Source organism: Trachymyrmex septentrionalis, unplaced genomic scaffold (genome assembly GCF_001594115.1).
Source record: "Trachymyrmex septentrionalis isolate Tsep2-gDNA-1 unplaced genomic scaffold, Tsep1.0 scaffold283, whole genome shotgun sequence".
NCBI lineage: Eukaryota > Metazoa > Arthropoda > Insecta > Hymenoptera > Formicidae > Trachymyrmex > Trachymyrmex septentrionalis.
In genome coordinates, this window is record NW_017305445.1 from 26,732 (window position 1) to 35,160 (window position 8,429).

Below are 8,429 nucleotides of genomic sequence, written 5' to 3' on the forward strand. Positions count from 1 at the left end.
GTGTGGCACCCATACATCGAGCTTCTTTTTGTATCCAGCCTTATTTAAATGGTTCCAAACGGTTTTTTGTGCAATGTTTAGCTCCTGGGCAATCGAAACAGTGCTTACATGACGGTCGGACTCGACGATTTCCATTATTTTATCGACATTTTCGACAATTGGCCTTCCAGAGCGTGGTGCATCTTTGACATCAAAATTACCAGAACGGAATCGACGAAACCAAAATTGCGCGATATTGACTGTTACAGTATCAGGACCATAAACACTATTCACATTTTCAGCCGCCTGGCTTGCGTTTTCGCCTTTATCGAAGAAAAACTGTAAAATATGGCGTATTTTCTCTTTGTTGGTGTCCATCTTTGACACGCGCTCAAACAATACTGACTCAAGCAATCACAAAACTGTCTGAGAAGTTTTTTAGTACGAAATCTTATCTTTCTAACGCCATTTGGCGTAACCCGATCGCACTTATACAACGCAAGATACAGATTACTAAAGCCATCTATTGGAAAAATAATAGATTTCTTTTTACTACACCTAATATATCTCTCACTTTCTACATAGTGAAATTATGTATTATATTTTGGCGTTTATAAATTTCCTTAGTTTAGTAAAAATATATACCAGGTGTACAAGTATGAAATGTGGATTAAAAAAAAACACGTTAAATTCGGAAGAATGATAAAAAGAGTTTTATTCAAAGTATGCTCCATTGCTAGTTACACATTTTTCCCATCTTTCGGGCAATTTGTGGATACCACGCCAGTAAAAATCTTCCCCCTTTGCCGCGAACCATTCATCGAGCCATTTTTTCACATCTTCGTACGAACCAAAGCGCTGCTCAGCAAGTGCGTGACCCATCGATACAAACAAGTGGTAATCGGAAGGAGCCAAGTCTGGTGAGTAAGCCGCATGGGGTAGAACTTCCCAGCTTCCAACGTGTCGCGAACCGGTTTTGTGGTTATGTGATGGAGCATTGTCATGAAGAAAAATGACTTTGTGTTGTCTCTTTCGGTATTCTGGTCTTTTTTCAAGCAGCGAACGGTTCAAATCGATCAATTGTTGTTGGTAGCGTCCAGCATTAACCGTTTCACCAGGTTTTAATAGCTCATAATAGACCACATCCTTCTGGTCCCATCAAACACAGAGCATCGTCTTTCTGCCAAAGCGATTCGGTCTTGCGGTCGATGTGGATGGTGCGCCTGGTTCTACTCATGATTTTTTGCGCTTGGGATTCTCAAAATAAATCCACTTTTCATCCCCACTAACGATACGATGCAAAAACGACTTCCTTTTGTATCGTGCAAGCAAAATTTCACATGTGTTTTTGCGCCTCTCCATCTGCCTGCCGTCCAACTCATGCGGTACCCATCTTCCGGTCTTCTGAATCTTTCCCATCTCTCGTAGGCGATTGGAAACAGCTTGTTGACTAACGCTCAATTGCTCTGCGAGTTGTTTTTGTGTTTGTGAATCATCTTCGTCCAACAATGCTTGCAATTCCACATCTTCGTACCTTTTTGGCGGTTTTCCGTGTTCCTTGTCTGCAACATCGAAGTCACCACTTTTAAAACGCCGAAACCATCGTTCACACGTATCTTGCGATGGAGCATGTTCACCATAAGCTTCTCGAAGTAATCGGTATGATTCAGCAGCAGTTTTCTTCAAATGAAAACAAAAAATTAATGCTGTCCGCGAATGCTCTTTGTTTGGTATAAATTTCGACATATCGAACACAGCAACACAACACTATGCAAACACTTTTTCAATTTATCACTCGTGTGCGTCTGACACTTGTTGATGGCACTTCAAAATGGCATAACAGTCAAATCTTTATACCACACACTGCATTGATGCGCCATCTGTTTTCTCAAATCCGCATTTCATACTTGTACACCTGGTACAAGTTTAGAGCAATTAAGATTACTAACTCTGAACAAATAGTTATCATGATCATTTTAAATAATACTTTTTTCTGTATTTTTTGGGATATATATATTACAATGTGAAAGTTAAAATAATGCACACTGTACATTTCTATATGCATGCGAGCGCACGTATGTAATATTTTTTAAAAAATTACATTATAATCTATATACAGGGTGTCAATTATGTACCGGGACGGTCAAATATTTCGACAACTTCCAACATTAAAAAAAAACGCTGAAACACGTGAAACGATTTTTCAAAAAATCTACTTTCTGCGGGGGGTGGCGCCCCCCCACCTCCAAAGGGACCGGGGGGGCGCGAGGGGGGTCGAAAATCTTAAATGGCAACATAGGGCGAGTGGGGGCTCATTTAATCCCGTTTCTACACTGAGAGACTTTTTCTTACAATTTTTGCTAAAACTAAAGCAATAATTACAAAAAATATTTGCAATTTAAGGAAAAACCGGTTTCACTTACAAAAATTGCTATGTAGACTTATAAAAAATGAAAAAGGCTTGTGTTTATCGATAGTTCCTAATCGAATAACTAAAATTGCTATGTTGACTTATGAAAAATGCAAATGAATAGCAAAAATTCCTAAGTTCGTTTACAAAGTGAAGAACGAAAAGTAAAAATTTAATTTTAATTTTTCTTACTCATTAACTTAGTTAAGGCTTATGGAAGGGCTACTCGCCCTATGTTGCCATTTAAGATTTTCGACCCCCCTCGCGCCCCCCCGGTCCCTTTGGGGGGGGGGGGGGGCGCCACCCCCCGCAGAAAGTAGATTTTTTGAAAAATCGTTTCACGTGTTTCAGCGTTTTTTTTTAATGTTGGAAGTTGTCGAAATATTTGACCGTCCCGGTACATAATTGACACCCTGTATTTTATATTTACTATATATGTGTATAATAAAATAAACTTTTATCATTTTCCCATTTAGGTTATGTTATATACAATCTTTATAATTTCAATACTAATACTGACAAAAAGTTATATAAAAAATGTTTCACACAGGTTGTCATTTTGACGTACACTATTAATAAAAAATAGCTTACGAAATAAATGTTCACAAATACATACACTAACCCAACGATAATTCCACAAATTAGAGCACTTAAGACATGTATTTACATCAAGCTTTCCAGAAATAAGCAAATAGCACAGACATATAGAAACAAAATTTTTGTTATTCTGATCTCCAAACATAAATATGGTGTAAACACATGTTGCAAATTAATAAAACATGTATATATCCGATTATTATTTGAATTATCCATTTACGCAGACGTTGGTATTTCTTTGGCGAACCGACTGTTTCTATTGTGTCATCCACTAAGGAAAATTCATGCAAACACATTTTCAATTCCTTGAAAAAAGCATATTAATTAATTATGCGATAAAAGGAAGTTATATTTAAATAAATATTATTATTGCAATGTATATAAAAAAATGTGATAGACAAAAAAGTTACAAGTATTCGAAACATAAAATTAAAAAATGTTATGTGTTTCAAAACTAATTTAAGAGAGTAATATAAACACAAATATTAATTTTATTAAAGTTTTTGACATTACATTAAATAATGTTTTTTATAAACATAAAAATTAATTTATCCAAAAACTTTTTATAAAGAACTCCGCACATATCTTATAAAAATGGATTTCGTTCAAATTTCTTTAAATTTTAATGTTTAATTTGTATCTTATATCAAGCTGATTAAAATTCTTTATGATTCAAATGTTTTATTTTTTATTCTAGAAACTACAGAAAGTTTTCGTATTTTATATGAATAAGTACAAAAAATCGAACTAAATCTTTTTTACTATACTTCTATATATATCAAATGGTACATTTATAATTGTAGTTGCGTTTATTCACAGAATTTCGCAAAATGAACAACTTGGACATGACGAGCGTTTCATTTTTTTGAGATGCGTGATTTATATGAATTCCCCTGCTTCTCATAGGATAGAGAATATAGGCTTGATATAGGATAGGCTTGATTTTTATTAGTCTCCTCTTTAGAAATCCTAATATGCTTCTTGGAATTAGAAAATAAAATAAAACTATTTTCAGGATGTTTTATACTATAATACTATAATAATATTATACTATAATAATATTTTATAAAATATAATACTTTTTCATAATATTATGTCTGACACATTTTTTAATATATATGTATACTATATATATCTATGATATATTATACAGTATTTATAACTAATGTTAATAAAAAAGACTTGAAACTGGACAGGATACGGACAGTAGGAGTCAAGCGCAGAAGACATCGCGCAAATAATATTTATGAAGTATGAAATTTCTTTATTCACTAAAACGCGCTTACATGTTTCGGCTTACTTTTGAGCCTTCTTCAGAGACAACACAAACTAACATACATAAACTGTGAATAAAAATTATCCTGTCATGATGAGCTCCTCTACCTCGATTTTTAATGCCAGAATTAAACTCAAAAAGAGTGAAAGAAAAAGAAAAAAGAAAAATGAACGAAAAAAAGGAAATAATCGAAATAAAAAAGACTTATTTTTATTATTTTTCCGTATAAGATGTGATGATTTTCCGAAAGTCCTGGAGCAAAATCTAAGGCATTTAGAAGTTTGTGCCTTTGAGGACTTTTAATCGCGGCTTGACATGATTTGAAAGATATTAAAATTTGAAGTAATTTGACCAAAACCTATTTTTCTTGATTGTGTGGGGTTATTTGTATTTGCTCATAATTGTAAGATCAAGACGCCTTTAATGCTCTTAATGAAAAAAATGGTTTAAAAAAATTAAAAAATTTTAATAAAACAGTATTAGAAACTATGAATAATAAATAACTTTTACCTTGAAATAAAAGAAGCTAACAGCTATCAATGTAATCGCGGTGATGAATATTGTAAAGCTCCTCCAGTTGTGCACAATATAATATAAATCATTATAATAGACATAGGAGTAGAATGGATAATAAAAAAAGCTCCATATGGTCAAGACGTACAGGAAAGAGACCTGGCTTAGAATATTCAAGAGGATATTCGAACAAACCCAAACCAAAGAATGAGCAAAAGATTATTAATGGTGTCAATGCAGCCTGTAGCGTCTTCGCTAGTAGTATAGTTTCCAGGTCGTCGGCAAGTAGTTTGAATTAATTCTTGCTGCACGAGACACAAATGAGTTTTAATACTTTTAATTTCAGAAAGAGTTTTTACAAATCCTCTAGAAACTTTGCGAGAATTACTGTGTAAGGTGCTTATATTGAAGGATGAAATATGTACACATCAACTAAGTACTGAATGACAGAATGAACACATAGATAATCTAGAGAGATTATCTAGATTAGCTTGCTTACTTCTCGCAGAATTTTTTTTAAAGTGTACAAATTATAATCAACTGTAAATGTTACTATCCTTGTAATATAATGTCTTTACACCAGGTTTCAAGGTATTTATTGAATGTTTTTTATCTACCACACTTTTAATTACGTGTCTTAAGTTGAAGCTAATAACTTCGATAAAGTCTTTTATGACTAATATGTAGAAGTTAATGCGCATAATATATTTTTGTAAATTAAAGATATGTAAAGTTATTCTTGTAATAATAATATAATTTATTATAAATTATTTACAATTAAGAATAATAGTTACTCAATTTTGAAACGCAAACTACCGCAGTAATATCACGAATTAATTGACTAGCAATTTAACAATTTGATATTTTTGCATCTTAAAATAATCTTAACAATGCTGAGTGACATAATAAAATCTATAAGCAATTAATCGTAGTAAAAAATTTCCAACCACAATCGAGAAGAATAATCGATTGTGATTGGTCAATTTTCTACGACTTAAAACTCTACGGCCGTTGCGATTTCTATTGTAGACCCTGCATAATAATTAAAAATATACTAATATACTATAATAATTTCAAGACATTATTGTAACATGTTATGTCAAAGCTCTGTAAGTTAATTGTAAATAAAGAATATATGGATTATCAAAAATGAGACAAATTTAAATCAGACTAATGAGAATATTAGCACGGTTAACAAGCGCAAAAAATTAATCATATCTATTATGGAAAGGCTCCGATTACACACGTTGCATGTTGCACACATGCGTCGCTAATTGGCCAATTTAAAAATAAAATATTCTCATTGGTAAAGCAGTGAAAAATTATTAGACACCAGCTGATATGAGTGTGCAATCAGGATTGTAAGCAATATTATTCGGGATCCTTCCAATATTACACGTTTTAATTTGCCATGCTCCACCAAAAATTAATTACTTCTAGAATTGTCAAATTCAAAGTGAAAGAAATCCTTTGATAAATAATTTTAGTACGAGGTAACAAAAACAAAGGTAACAAAAACGAACATGTACATTATAACACAAACAAAAAACATAATAAAAAATTAAAAGAACTTTTTAATGATAAATAAGTAAGTAGCTATATTGAGCTGATAAAGCTCCAAAGTAAGGCAAAACGTTCAATTATAATAAAAAAATGCATGATTTGATATAGTATAGTTTATAATATATTAATTTTCGAGCTTGTTAATATTATTCTCATTTGTTATGTTTAAATTTAAATATTTATTGCGTGTTTCTCACTGACTTACATTTAACTGTAAGGGTCATTTATTGTTCTATTGATGTTGGTATATCTTCGTCTAAAATAATAATAAAGATAATGATGATATAATAATATAGTAACTTAAATACTATAATAATATAGTAACATAAAAAGAAATATATGAGTTGTCCATTTTTAAAAGTAGCTAAATCTAATGATAATAGTTAGTTACATGAATATTTTAATATCTTTAGTTGTACATTGGATACTTTTCAGTAATATCACAAGCAACACTATGCAACAGTATATGATCCAGTGCTTTCCAACATAAGTTAAACTCAGCTATTAACTGTTACGATTATGTTGAGTTGTATCGTAGTTGGAAAGTACCAGATTGTACATTCTTTTGTTAGTGTCGCTTATGTACATTGTTGAAAAGCATCTATATTGTCTCTTAAATCAAGTTCTGTTTTTCTTGTATAAAAGGGTAAAATGTGAATTTATGAAATAAGCAAATTTTGAAAATAGCAATTCATATATCAATCAAAATAAAACTATTAACAAGTAACTATTTACAGTAAATAATTTATAATTTTAGCAAAAAAAAGAATATTACCTTCTTTTGTATATATGGTTGTCTATAAATAACATTTGTTCATATAATTTCCATGGTCTTTTCTTTCTACAATAGGTACAGAACCGCTTCGTATATTTTCTTGGCTTTGTCTTTCCTTTGAATAATACTGTCATAATCTACACCATCGACTTATACATTCCTTTACTGAAAAGTGTAGATATAGTATATAATATATTAATATATTAGTATATTAATATATTTGTATATTAGTGTATTTGTATATTAGTATATTACTTAGTTGCGTTTATAACACAAATTATAACCTGTAATGTATGACAAATTCTTACATTTTAATATAATGTAAAAGTTCAAAGCAAGCAATATTTCATTTTAACAAATATAAATATTTATTTTTTTAATAAAAAGACATTTACCGGATAAACGCATTACAATAGCTATTTCTTACCAACGACTTGTCACATTTATTTACATCTTTGTAATCTTTATCTTCTTTGTTCCATAAATGTGGATACGATCTTATTAAGTCAATTAATAACGCATCTTTTTCTTTATATCCACATTTTCATTTTCAACTTCATTTTCAACTTCATTTTCAACTTCATTTTCAACGTCATTTTCAACGTCATTTTGAATATTAGAATTAGGTCCTGTGCACAATAGAAAAAATAAGGATTTAGGAATAAAAAATAACATGATTTCAACCTATCAGAAACCGTATATTCCGATATATCTGATTTCTGATAGGTTAAAATCGTTTATTCTTTATTCCTAATTTCTTTCTATTATGCGCAGGGCCTTATTTTCTGTTATGGAATTCGTCTATGGTCGACCATGTTTACAACTATTAAATTCTTAATATTTTATTTCTAATATTTCATCCTTTTTATTCCTAAAGCCTCAGACATAATGTGAAGGAATAGCGAAAGCGATAGAAATAACACGATTTCAACCTATCAGAAACTGTATATTCCAGTGTATCTGATTTCTTATAGATCGAAATCGTGTTATTTCTATCGCTATTGATATTCCTTTGTATTGTGTTTAGAACTTAATTCCTTCATTGTGCGTTAGTTTATTCAATCTCTATTAGTTTTAAAACAAAATAATTCCTAGTTTCTATTCCTAATATGTAATATTTATTCCTATTCCCCTATTGTGCGCAGGTCCTACGGCTGCATTTTCATACTAAATCGAGCGTCAGCATGAAAATGCAGCCTAATTCTTTTTGCTCCTTGCGATTCTGAACGCATATAGTACTATAATTTGCATATAGAGGCGCTAATTGTCCCTCTTCTTGATTGAAACAGCGATTTCTAGATGGCGTACTAGTTTGT

The 8,429-nt window shown here is 31.2% G+C and overlaps 1 long non-coding RNA gene across 2 annotated transcripts; it reads right to left on the reverse strand.

The window, feature by feature from the left end:
* Nucleotides 1-6,479: 6,479 nt before the first annotated feature.
* Nucleotides 6,480-7,684, reverse strand: LOC108749258. Of its 2 annotated transcripts, none has more exons than XR_001939356.1 (3): nt 7,541-7,684; nt 7,114-7,278; nt 6,480-6,594 (listed from the first exon to the last, which is right to left on the reverse strand). It is a non-coding gene; the product is annotated as an uncharacterized LOC108749258 (long non-coding RNA). The 2 variants fall into 2 exon arrangements; XR_001939357.1 differs by having other exon boundaries at nt 7,509-7,684.
* Between the last annotated feature and the right edge of the window lie 745 nt (nt 7,685-8,429).